Raw genomic sequence first — 14982 nt, forward strand, 5'->3', positions numbered from 1 at the left:
TCATGTTTACTACGACAGTAAATTAGAAATACTATTTAATTTTTATGTGTTTTCTACATGGTACTTTGACTTACATAGGGACTTATATTATTGTGAATAATGATATAATTGAAAACCTTTATTTTTTATTTGATAGAATTATTATATTTTATCATTTAAATATTTATAATAAATACATTATTTTATAAAGTAAAAAATATGGCCGAAGAAAATTCTACAGCTGTTGCAGCAACTGCGGTTACTGCTGCTTCTACAACACCAACAAAAAAAGCAACAGCTTCTGGTGCTAAACGTACAAAACAACATTCAAAACCAACACATCCACGTACATCAGAAATGGTTGTTAACGCAATTAAAAAATTTAAAAGAACGTGGTGGTTCATCATTACAAGCAATTAAAAAATATTTAGCTGCAAATTATAAAGTGGATTCTGATAAAATTTCACCATTTATTAAAAAATATTTAAAAGCTGCTGTAACTGAGGGAGCCTTGGTACAAACTAAAGGTAAAGGTGCATCTGGTTCATTCAAATTGGCTGCTTCCGCTTCATCTAATTCTTCAGCTAAATCAAAAGTATCCAAAAAAGAAAGTGGAGCAAAAGGTTCAGCAAAGAGTGCTAAAAGTAAACGGGCACCAAAAGAAAAAGAAAGCCACAACTACATCATTGGCAGCCAAAAAGCCTAAAGCAAAAAAAAGCGACTCCATCATCATCAACTGCTGCTAAAAAAGTTACTGCAAAATCATCAGCGGCATCAAAAAAAGCACCAGTTAAAGCAAAACCAGCAAAAAGTACAAAATCCGCTGCCAAAAGTAGCCCTGCTCGTAAACCGAAAGCACCAAAAGCTAAGAAAGCTTCTGTTGCCAAATCATCTCCTACAAAAATTAAAAAAGCAGCACCAAAAAAGAAATGATCTGTTACTTTAATAATATATTGAAATATTTCATTATTTTTGCTAAAAAATGAAAATAACATAGGCCTTAATACAGGCCACAAATTAATATTTGATAAGAGTAAATTATTTTTTGTATAAATATTTTATAAAATAATAGTTTAGAAACATTTGCCACAGTCAGTACCACGGAATGGGTGGCCACTTGAGAATACTGTGTGCGGTTGCATTTTTATTTAAAATATATGGTATAATAAATAAGTATATATTTAAATTGATTACTTCATTGAAAATTTTAATAATATACTTTAATATTAATGATATTTATGAAAAATATATATTTGTAAAAATTTTCATTTATTACTGGCAACAGCCATACCACGTTGAAAACACCGGTTCTCGTCCGATCACCGAAGTTAAGCAACATTGGGCACAGTCAGTACTTGGATGGGTGACCGCTTGGGAACACTGTGTGCGGTTGCCTTTTTATATTAAAAATATAAATTATTTTTTCTTCTTTTCTTTTTTTTTACACACCATATATAAATATATGTTATTTAGAAATGTAAACCTTTTATATTATTCATCAACAAATAAATATTATTTTTTGTATAAAATTTTATTGCATTTATAACTCATATCATGGTTACTTTAAAGCGAGAAGTTTTTTTAATATTTCAAATGAATATAAAATAATATAAATTTTATGAAATTTATTTATTTTTAGAAATAGCAATCGCTTATAATTATAACAAAATTTTAATAATGTTTAATTTTATTTCAATAATTTATATTTATATATATATATATATATATATATATATATATATATATATATATATTTTTTTAATAAAAATAATATACTCTTATTTATAATATATGTTGGTCCTATATATAGGACCGAAAATATTTCTTATTTGTTTTTTTTTTTTTAAATTGTCATTTAAAACGCTTATGCACGTTCTCCACGAATACGTCTTGCCAATTGTATATCCTTAGGCATAATTGTAACACGCTTTGCATGAATTGCGCATAAATTGGTATCTTCAAATAAACCTACTAAATAGGCTTCACTAGCTTCTTGTAATGCCATAACAGCTGAACTTTGAAAACGTAAATCGGTTTTAAAATCTTGTGCAATTTCACGTACTAAACGTTGGAATGGTAATTTACGAATTAACAATTCAGTACTTTTTGATAACGACGAATTTCTCGTAAAGCTACTGTACCAGGACGATATCTGTGTGGTTTTTTTACTCCACCAGTTGCTGGTGCACTTTTACGTGCAGCTTTCGTTGCTAATTGTTTTCTTGGTGCTTTACCACCAGTTGATTTACGTGCAGTTTGCTTGGTTCTAGCCATTTTCAAATAATAATGTTTTTACAAAAAAACACACAATTTTAAAAATTATATTCGACAATTTGATACTACAAAGTCAAATGTTTAAATGCGAAATAAATGTGTTGTATTTATATTTATATGAAATTTCAAAATTTTTGTTGTCATATCCTATTGGATAGCTATCAGAGTATGGACTAATCAAATTGTATAGGCGTGGCTTAAAAAATCTTTAATGCTTTATATAAAAAAGGCACAATTGTACCGGCGCTCACATACATTACAATACTTGTGAGGTTAACACACGTGTTATCCGTTCGTTAAAATATTGTAAATAATTTTTTATTAAAATGACTGGCAGAGGAAAAGGTGGAAAGGGTCTTGGAAAAGGGGGTGCAAAACGTCATAGAAAAGTTTTGCGTGATAATATCCAAGGTATTACAAAACCTGCAATTCGTCGTTTAGCACGACGAGGTGGAGTAAAACGTATCTCTGGTTTAATTTATGAAGAAACACGTGGTGTACTTAAAGTATTCCTTGAAAATGTTATTCGGGATGCTGTTACATATACTGAACACGCAAAACGTAAAACAGTTACAGCTATGGATGTTGTATATGCATTAAAACGACAAGGTCGTACTTTGTATGGTTTTGGAGGTTAAGAAAATATAATAATTTACTTAAAATATTTAGTAAATTTATTAAAGAATATTTAATACATCCGATAAATTTAAACAGGCTTTCCTTTTTGGGAAGCCACTAATTTTATTTATATAAGAGTAAATAAATTTGTTAATAAATATAACATATTATATAATTTGTTTACAACAAATTATTTTGTTTATAACATACATTACCAAATATTTTTATTTTTTTTTTTTATTGTAATATATCTGCAATAATAAATTATAATTTGTATATTATCTATTTTATTTTACAATAACTTATTGAATTTTTGAAAAAATTTTATTATAAATTAATATACTATTATATTTTTTATATATATAAGTTAAGAGTAACAAGTATCGATAGGAGATTATCGAATTTATAACTAATAAAACATTTCGCCTTAATCAAAGAAAATAAAGATTTTGCTATACCATTTTTTATACTTTCAATAAATAATTTATTATTAAATTTTTATTATTTCATTTATTTTTTAAAATTATTAAAAATATTTTTCTAATAATTATAAGCGTACATAAACAAGTAGTAAATGTAAAATGAAAATAATAAAGGTAATGTAATGCATTTGCATTACACTGATTTTACGATATATATTCCGCGATATCCTTTATTATATTTAAAATTAATAATATTGATATACTAATAATAGATATATTCAAGCTATTAATATATAAAATTTTATATTAAATATGATATTAATAATTGTTTATTTAATTTTTTTGTATATATAAAAATAATTTACTCTTATTTAAAAAATTTGATGGCTCTCTTAAAAAGAGAGCCGTTTTTTATATGTTGATGTATTTTTATGTTATCAATTAAATAATATTTTCGATTTATTTATTTTGAACTTGTATATTTTGTAACAGCTTTAGTACCTTCACTAACAGCGTGCTTTGCCAATTCACCAGGTAATAATAATCGAACTGCGGTTTGAATTTCCCGACTTGTGATTGTTGAACGTTTATTATAATGTGCTAAACGTGATGCTTCAGCAGCAATACGTTCAAAAATATCATTAACAAAACTGTTCATGATACTCATAGCTTTACTAGAGATACCAGTATCAGGATGCACTTGTTTTAATACTTTGTAAATGTAAATTGCATATGATTCCTTGCGCTTCCTCTTCTTTTTCTTATCACTCTTTGATATATTTTTTTGAGCTTTGCCAGCTTTTTTTGCTGCTTTTCCACTTGTTTTTGGTGGCATTGTTACAAACAATTAATATACACAGATAGTTACAGAACACCAGTCAGTATATGTATGAGCGTGTCGTGTATACAACTAGCGTATTATATACGCGAAGATGGATATAACAATAAAAATGAATACTACTCTCTGATTGGCTGAAAATAATACTATAAGGTGATTGGTTTATTTTTAAAGTTTTATATTTTTTATATTTTATAAATATTATAAATTAAAATACCCAAATAACATTTTAAACATTTATGTTACAATCCCCGTAACGTACACATCTGTGTGATTATATTTACAAAAAAAAATATTAATTAAATAAATTTATTCGCTATGTCTGGACGAGGTAAAGGTGGTAAAGTAAAGGGAAAGGCAAAGTCAAGATCAAGCCGAGCAGGATTACAATTTCCTGTTGGAAGAATTCACAGATTATTACGAAAAGGAAATTATGCTGAACGAGTAGGTGCTGGTGCCCCAGTATATTTGGCTGCTGTTATGGAATATTTGGCTGCAGAAGTTCTCGAGTTAGCTGGTAATGCTGCCCGTGATAACAAAAAAACACGTATCATTCCACGTCATTTACAATTGGCAATTCGTAATGATGAAGAATTAAATAAATTATTATCTGGTGTAACAATTGCTCAAGGTGGTGTATTACCAAACATTCAAGCAGTGTTATTACCAAAGAAAACTGAAAAGAAAGCATAAATTAAAAACATTGCATTAATTTTTATAATAATAATACATCGATCATAGGCCTTTTAATAAAAGGCCACAAATTTATTTAAAATAAGAGTAAAAATTATTTTTATAAATAATATATTATAATATTTTTTTAAAGAATCAATTTAAATAATTATAAATTAATGATTCTTTTTTTTTTTTTTCTTTTTTATATGTTATTATGGAAATAATTCATCATATTATGATGACATTTAGGTAACATATTATAAGAATATTCATAAAATATTATCAAAATAATATTGTATTATGATGATATTTAGACAAAATATTATAAGAATATACACAAAATATTATCAAAATAATATCATTAGATAACAAAACTGTTCATGATACTCATACCTTTACTAGAGATAAAAGTATCAGGATGCACTTGTATTAATACATATTATCACAACATCACAAAATATTTTTTAAAAGGAAAAATTTTTTAAAAATTATTATAAAATTTGATTGAATTAAATTTCAATTTATTTTTTTAATAATTAAAGAAAAAAAAAAGCATATAAACTTTCTATTGAAAATGTTATTTTCAACTAGATGGCCAAGTGAACTTTGTTACACAAACAATATATGACGTATTCGTTATTTAAATAATCAGTATCCTTTGATATTATATCAATACGTTACTCTCTTCTTTTGATACATATTAATAAAATTTCAATTTATAAGATTTTATGTCAATTATATAAATAATATTATAAATTTTCTAAATACATAAGTTAAGTAACAAAAAATTTGAATAACAAGATAAATTTATATATTATGTTTTAATACTCGATACTATAATATATCGCATCCGTTACCAATTATTCGGTATCCTTTGATTTATACACAGAATGAACCAAAAATATGTATCAAATTTATTTTATTTATTTATATATTTAATATTATTATTATTATTTTATATTACAAAGTTTCTTAACGAAGCTTACAATGATTTCTCATATCGTACTTAACAAAATTATTTAGATCATATAAAATTTAAATTGTTAAAAAATTTTTATATTTATTATTATTATTTATTTTTATTAAAATTACATAACATAAAATTAATAATATTTTAATAATTATATAAATTAATTCTTATTTAAAATAATCTTATATTAATCTCAACAAATACTCTAATAATATATTTTGTCATAAATTTTTTTATATTTAAAATAAATATTATAATATATAAATACTTATATCAGTATAAAATTTCTTTATATAATTATGAAAAAATTAATTTAATAGTTAATTATTGATATTAATGCATAAATAAAAGTATTTTCTAATGAAATATATTTTGTCAATGTTCGATTAACACATTTCATAATAATACGTTTTCATTATTGACAAAAAAAGTTTTTCTAAAAATGAAATCTTATACTATAATATATATATTTATATATTAAATTTTTTAATTATTTATATACTAATAATTTATAATAAATCGATATTAAATAAAAAATAAAAATATATACTTTTTAAGTTTACCTTAAAAATATTATTGTTTTGTATGATTGAAATAATTAATATTAAACTATGTTTATTAATAATTGTTAATAAAAAAATTAAATATATTTTAATTTATAAAATAAATATTATTATTAAATTTATAATTTATTATTTTATATATTATAGAAATTGAAAAAATAAATCATGTTTACTACGACAGTAAATTAGAAATACTATTTAATTTTTATGTGTTTTCTACATGGTACTTTGACTTACATAGGGACTTATATTATTGTGAATAATGATATAATTGAAAACCTTTATTTTTTATTTGATAGAATTATTATATTTTATCATTTAAATATTTATAATAAATACATTATTTTTATAAAGTAAAAAATATGGCCGAAGAAAATTCTACAGCTGTTGCAGCAACTGCGGTTACTGCTGCTTCTACAACACCAACAAAAAAAGCAACAGCTTCTGGTGCTAAACGTACAAAACAACATTCAAAACCAACACATCCACGTACATCAGAAATGGTTGTTAACGCAATTAAAAATTTAAAAGAACGTGGTGGTTCATCATTACAAGCAATTAAAAAATATTTAGCTGCAAATTATAAAGTGGATTCTGATAAAATTTCACCATTTATTAAAAAATATTTAAAAGCTGCTGTAACTGAGGGAGCCTTGGTACAAACTAAAGGTAAAGGTGCATCTGGTTCATTCAAATTGGCTGCTTCCGCTTCATCTAATTCTTCAGCTAAATCAAAAGTATCCAAAAAAGAAAGTGGAGCAAAAGGTTCAGCAAAGAGTGCTAAAAGTAAACGGGCACCAAAAGAAAAGAAAGCCACAACTACATCATTGGCAGCCAAAAAGCCTAAAGCAAAAAAAGCGACTCCATCATCATCAACTGCTGCTAAAAAAGTTACTGCAAAATCATCAGCGGCATCAAAAAAAGCACCAGTTAAAGCAAAACCAGCAAAAAGTACAAAATCCGCTGCCAAAAGTAGCCCTGCTCGTAAACCGAAAGCACCAAAAGCTAAGAAAGCTTCTGTTGCCAAATCATCTCCTACAAAAATTAAAAAAGCAGCACCAAAAAAGAAATGATCTGTTACTTTAATAATATATTGAAATATTTCATTATTTTTGCTAAAAAATGAAAATAACATAGGCCTTAATACAGGCCACAAATTAATATTTGATAAGAGTAAATTATTTTTTGTATAAATATTTTATAAAATAATAGTTTAGAAACATTTGCCACAGTCAGTACCACGGATGGGTGGCCACTTGAGAATACTGTGTGCGGTTGCATTTTTATTTAAAATATATGGTATAATAAATAAGTATATATTTAAATTGATTACTTCATTGAAAATTTTAATAATATACTTTAATATTAATGATATTTATGAAAAATATATATTTGTAAAAATTTTCATTTATTACTGGCAACAGCCATACCACGTTGAAAACACCGGTTCTCGTCCGATCACCGAAGTTAAGCAACATTGGGCACAGTCAGTACTTGGATGGGTGACCGCTTGGGAACACTGTGTGCGGTTGCCTTTTTATATTAAAAATATAAATTATTTTTCTTCTTTTCTTTTTTTTTACACACCATATATAAATATATGTTATTTAGAAATGTAAACCTTTTATATTATTCATCAACAAATAAATATTATTTTTTGTATAAAATTTTATTGCATTTATAACTCATATCATGGTTACTTTAAAGCGAGAAGTTTTTTTAATATTTCAAATGAATATAAAATAATATAAATTTTATGAAATTTATTTATTTTTAGAAATAGCAATCGCTTATAATTATAACAAAATTTTAATAATGTTTAATTTTATTTCAATAATTTATATTTATATATATATATATATATATATATATATATATATATATATATATATATTTAATAAAAATAATATACTCTTATTTAATAATATATGTTGGTCCTATATATAGGACCGAAAATATTTCTTATTTGTTTTTTTTTTTTTAAATTGTCATTTAAAACGCTTATGCACGTTCTCCACGAATACGTCTTGCCAATTGTATATCCTTAGGCATAATTGTAACACGCTTTGCATGAATTGCGCATAAATTGGTATCTTCAAATAAACCTACTAAATAGGCTTCACTAGCTTCTTGTAATGCCATAACAGCTGAACTTTGAAAACGTAAATCGGTTTTAAAATCTTGTGCAATTTCACGTACTAAACGTTGGAATGGTAATTTACGAATTAACAATTCAGTACTTTTTTGATAACGACGAATTTCTCGTAAAGCTACTGTACCAGGACGATATCTGTGTGGTTTTTTTACTCCACCAGTTGCTGGTGCACTTTTACGTGCAGCTTTCGTTGCTAATTGTTTTCTTGGTGCTTTACCACCAGTTGATTTACGTGCAGTTTGCTTGGTTCTAGCCATTTTCAAATAATAATGTTTTTACAAAAAAACACACAATTTTTAAAATTATATTCGACAATTTGATACTACAAAGTCAAATGTTTAAATGCGAAATAAATGTGTTGTATTTATATTTATATGAAATTTCAAAATTTTTGTTGTCATATCCTATTGGATAGCTATCAGAGTATGGACTAATCAAATTGTATAGGCGTGGCTTAAAAAATCTTTAATGCTTTATATAAAAAGGCACAATTGTACCGGCGCTCACATACATTACAATACTTGTGAGGTTAACACACGTGTTATCCGTTCGTTAAAATATTGTAAATAATTTTTTATTAAAATGACTGGCAGAGGAAAAGGTGGAAAGGGTCTTGGAAAAGGGGGTGCAAAACGTCATAGAAAAGTTTTGCGTGATAATATCCAAGGTATTACAAAACCTGCAATTCGTCGTTTAGCACGACGAGGTGGAGTAAAACGTATCTCTGGTTTAATTTATGAAGAAACACGTGGTGTACTTAAAGTATTCCTTGAAAATGTTATTCGGGATGCTGTTACATATACTGAACACGCAAAACGTAAAACAGTTACAGCTATGGATGTTGTATATGCATTAAAACGACAAGGTCGTACTTTGTATGGTTTTGGAGGTTAAGAAAATATAATAATTTACTTAAAATATTTAGTAAATTTATTAAAGAATATTTAATACATCCGATAAATTTAAACAGGCTTTCCTTTTTGGGAAGCCACTAATTTTATTTATATAAGAGTAAATAAATTTGTTAATAAATATAACATATTATATAATTTGTTTACAACAAATTATTTTGTTTATAACATACATTACCAAATATTTTTATTTTTTTTTTTTATTGTAATATATCTGCAATAATAAATTATAATTTGTATATTATCTATTTTATTTTACAATAACTTATTGAATTTTTGAAAAAATTTTATTATAAATTAATATACTATTATATTTTTTATATATACAAGTTAAGAGTAACAAGTATCGATAGGAGATTATCGAATTTATAACTAATAAAACATTTCGCCTTAATCAAAGAAAATAAAGATTTTGCTATACCATTTTTTATACTTTCAATAAATAATTTATTATTAAATTTTTATTATTTCATTTATTTTTTAAAATTATTAAAAATATTTTTCTAATAATTATAAGCGTACATAAACAAGTAGTAAATGTAAAATGAAAATAATAAAGGTAATGTAATGCATTTGCATTACACTGATTTACGATATATATTCCGCGATATCCTTTATTATATTTAAAATTAATAATATTGATATACTAATAATAGATATATTCAAGCTATTAATATATAAAATTTTATATTAAATATGATATTAATAATTGTTTATTTAATTTTTTTGTATATATAAAAATAATTTACTCTTATTTAAAAAATTTGATGGCTCTCTTAAAAAGAGAGCCGTTTTTATATGTTGATGTATTTTTATGTTATCAATTAAATAATATTTTCGATTTATTTATTTTGAACTTGTATATTTTGTAACAGCTTTAGTACCTTCACTAACAGCGTGCTTTGCCAATTCACCAGGTAATAATAATCGAACTGCGGTTTGAATTTCCCGACTTGTGATTGTTGAACGTTTATTATAATGTGCTAAACGTGATGCTTCAGCAGCAATACGTTCAAAAATATCATTAACAAAACTGTTCATGATACTCATAGCTTTACTAGAGATACCAGTATCAGGATGCACTTGTTTTAATACTTTGTAAATGTAAATTGCATATGATTCCTTGCGCTTCCTCTTCTTTTTCTTATCACTCTTTGATATATTTTTTTGAGCTTTGCCAGCTTTTTTTGCTGCTTTTCCACTTGTTTTTGGTGGCATTGTTACAAACAATTAATATACACAGATAGTTACAGAACACCAGTCAGTATATGTATGAGCGTGTCGTGTATACAACTAGCGTATTATATACGCGAAGATGGATATAACAATAAAAATGAATACTACTCTCTGATTGGCTGAAAATAATACTATAAGGTGATTGGTTTATTTTTAAAGTTTTATATTTTATAAATATTATAAATTAAAATACCCAAATAACATTTTAAACATTTATGTTACAATCCCCGTAACGTACACATCTGTGTGATTATATTTACAAAAAAAAATATTAATTAAATAAATTTATTCGCTATGTCTGGACGAGGTAAAGGTGGTAAAGTAAAGGGAAAGGCAAAGTCAAGATCAAGCCGAGCAGGATTACAATTTCCTGTTGGAAGAATTCACAGATTATTACGAAAAGGAAATTATGCTGAACGAGTAGGTGCTGGTGCCCCAGTATATTTGGCTGCTGTTATGGAATATTTGGCTGCAGAAGTTCTCGAGTTAGCTGGTAATGCTGCCCGTGATAACAAAAAAACACGTATCATTCCACGTCATTTACAATTGGCAATTCGTAATGATGAAGAATTAAATAAATTATTATCTGGTGTAACAATTGCTCAAGGTGGTGTATTACCAAACATTCAAGCAGTGTTATTACCAAAGAAAACTGAAAAGAAAGCATAAATTAAAAACATTGCATTAATTTTTATAATAATAATACATCGATCATAGGCCTTTTAATAAAAGGCCACAAATTTATTTAAAATAAGAGTAAAAATTATTTTTATAAATAATATATTATAATATTTTTTTAAAGAATCAATTTAAATAATTATAAATTAATGATTCTTTTTTTTTTTTTTCTTTTTTATATGTTATTATGGAAATAATTCATCATATTATGATGACATTTAGGTAACATATTATAAGAATATTCATAAAATATTATCAAAATAATATTGTATTATGATGATATTTAGACAAAATATTATAAGAATATACACAAAATATTATCAAAATAATATCATTAGATAACAAAACTGTTCATGATACTCATACCTTTACTAGAGATAAAAGTATCAGGATGCACTTGTATTAATACATATTATCACAACATCACAAAATATTTTTTAAAAGGAAAAATTTTTTAAAAATTATTATAAAATTTGATTGAATTAAATTTCAATTTATTTTTTTAATAATTAAAAAAAAAAAAAAGCATATAAACTTTCTATTGAAAATGTTATTTTCAACTAGATGGCCAAGTGAACTTTGTTACACAAACAATATATGACGTATTCGTTATTTAAATAATCAGTATCCTTTGATATTATATCAATACGTTACTCTCTTCTTTTGATACATATTAATAAAATTTCAATTTATAAGATTTTATGTCAATTATATAAATAATATTATAAATTTTCTAAATACATAAGTTAAGTAACAAAAAATTTGAATAACAAGATAAATTTATATATTATGTTTTAATACTCGATACTATAATATATCGCATCCGTTACCAATTATTCGGTATCCTTTGATTTATACACAGAATGAACCAAAAATATGTATCAAATTTATTTTATTTATTTATATATTTAATATTATTATTATTATTTTATATTACAAAGTTTCTTAACGAAGCTTACAATGATTTCTCATATCGTACTTAACAAAATTATTTAGATCATATAAAATTTAAATTGTTAAAAAATTTTTATATTTATTATTATTATTTATTTTTATTAAAATTACATAACATAAAATTAATAATATTTTAATAATTATATAAATTAATTCTTATTTAAAATAATCTTATATTAATCTCAACAAATACTCTAATAATATATTTTGTCATAAATTTTTTTATATTTAAAATAAATATTATAATATATAAATACTTATATCAGTATAAAATTTCTTTATATAATTATGAAAAAATTAATTTAATAGTTAATTATTGATATTAATGCATAAATAAAAGTATTTTCTAATGAAATATATTTTGTCAATGTTCGATTAACACATTTCATAATAATACGTTTTCATTATTGACAAAAAAAGTTTTTCTAAAAATGAAATCTTATACTATAATATATATATTTATATATTAAATTTTTTAATTATTTATATACTAATAATTTATAATAAATCGATATTAAATAAAAAATAAAAATATATACTTTTTAAGTTTACCTTAAAAATATTATTGTTTTGTATGATTGAAATAATTAATATTAAACTATGTTTATTAATAATTGTTAATAAAAAAATTAAATATATTTTAATTTATAAAATAAATATTATTATTAAATTTATAATTTATTATTTTATATATTATAGAAATTGAAAAAATAAATCATGTTTACTACGACAGTAAATTAGAAATACTATTTAATTTTTATGTGTTTTCTACATGGTACTTTGACTTACATAGGGACTTATATTATTGTGAATAATGATATAATTGAAAACCTTTATTTTTTATTTGATAGAATTATTATATTTTATCATTTAAATATTTATAATAAATACATTATTTTTATAAAGTAAAAAATATGGCCGAAGAAAATTCTACAGCTGTTGCAGCAACTGCGGTTACTGCTGCTTCTACAACACCAACAAAAAAAGCAACAGCTTCTGGTGCTAAACGTACAAAACAACATTCAAAACCAACACATCCACGTACATCAGAAATGGTTGTTAACGCAATTAAAAATTTAAAAGAACGTGGTGGTTCATCATTACAAGCAATTAAAAAATATTTAGCTGCAAATTATAAAGTGGATTCTGATAAAATTTCACCATTTATTAAAAAATATTTAAAAGCTGCTGTAACTGAGGGAGCCTTGGTACAAACTAAAGGTAAAGGTGCATCTGGTTCATTCAAATTGGCTGCTTCCGCTTCATCTAATTCTTCAGCTAAATCAAAAGTATCCAAAAAAGAAAGTGGAGCAAAAGGTTCAGCAAAGAGGTTCAGCAAAGAGTGCTAAAAGTAAACGGGCACCAAAAGAAAAGAAAGCCACAACTACATCATTGGCAGCCAAAAAGCCTAAAGCAAAAAAAGCGACTCCATCATCATCAACTGCTGCTAAAAAAGTTACTGCAAAATCATCAGCGGCATCAAAAAAAGCACCAGTTAAAGCAAAACCAGCAAAAAGTACAAAATCCGCTGCCAAAAGTAGCCCTGCTCGTAAACCGAAAGCACCAAAAGCTAAGAAAGCTTCTGTTGCCAAATCATCTCCTACAAAAATTAAAAAAGCAGCACCAAAAAAGAAATGATCTGTTACTTTAATAATATATTGAAATATTTCATTATTTTTGCTAAAAAATGAAAATAACATAGGCCTTAATACAGGCCACAAATTAATATTTGATAAGAGTAAATTATTTTTTGTATAAATATTTTATAAAATAATAGTTTAGAAACATTTGCCACAGTCAGTACCACGGATGGGTGGCCACTTGAGAATACTGTGTGCGGTTGCATTTTTATTTAAAATATATGGTATAATAAATAAGTATATATTTAAATTGATTACTTCATTGAAAATTTTAATAATATACTTTAATATTAATGATATTTATGAAAAATATATATTTGTAAAATTTTCATTTATTACTGGCAACAGCCATACCACGTTGAAAACACCGGTTCTCGTCCGATCACCGAAGTTAAGCAACATTGGGCACAGTCAGTACTTGGATGGGTGACCGCTTGGGAACACTGTGTGCGGTTGCCTTTTTATATTAAAAATATAAATTATTTTTCTTCTTTTCTTTTTTTTTACACACCATATATAAATATATGTTATTTAGAAATGTAAACCTTTTATATTATTCATCAACAAATAAATATTATTTTTTGTATAAAATTTTATTGCATTTATAACTCATATCATGGTTACTTTAAAGCGAGAAGTTTTTTTAATATTTCAAATGAATATAAAATAATATAAATTTTATGAAATTTATTTATTTTTAGAAATAGCAATCGCTTATAATTATAACAAAATTTTAATAATGTTTAATTTTATTTCAATAATTTATATTTATATATATATATATATATATATATATATATATATATATTTTTTAATAAAAATAATATACTCTTATTTAATAATATATGTTGGTCCTATATATAGGACCGAAAATATTTCTTATTTGTTTTTTTTTTTTTAAATTGTCATTTAAAACGCTTATGCACGTTCTCCACGAATACGTCTTGCCAATTGTATATCCTTAGGCATAATTGTAACACGCTTTGCATGAATTGCGCATAAATTGGTATCTTCAAATAAACCTACTAAATAGGCTTCACTAGCTTCTTGTAATGCCATAACAGCTGAA

At 24.5% G+C, this 14982-nt stretch overlaps 3 non-coding genes across 3 annotated transcripts; all 3 read left to right on the plus strand.

Moving 5' to 3' along the window:
- The first annotated feature begins 1256 nt into the window (after positions 1 to 1256).
- Positions 1257 to 1375, plus strand: LOC123303503. The gene has a single exon (XR_006535620.1). It is a non-coding gene; the product is annotated as a 5S ribosomal RNA (ribosomal RNA).
- A 6380-nt stretch (positions 1376 to 7755) lies between these two features.
- LOC123303504 lies at positions 7756 to 7874 on the plus strand. The gene has a single exon (XR_006535621.1). It is a non-coding gene; the product is annotated as a 5S ribosomal RNA (ribosomal RNA).
- A 6379-nt stretch (positions 7875 to 14253) lies between these two features.
- On the plus strand, positions 14254 to 14372 carry LOC123303505. Its single transcript, XR_006535622.1, has one exon. It is a non-coding gene; the product is annotated as a 5S ribosomal RNA (ribosomal RNA).
- Positions 14373 to 14982: the final 610 nt, after the last annotated feature.

This window comes from Chrysoperla carnea, assembly GCF_905475395.1.
Source record: "Chrysoperla carnea chromosome X unlocalized genomic scaffold, inChrCarn1.1 SUPER_X_unloc_1, whole genome shotgun sequence".
Lineage (NCBI taxonomy): Eukaryota > Metazoa > Arthropoda > Insecta > Neuroptera > Chrysopidae > Chrysoperla > Chrysoperla carnea.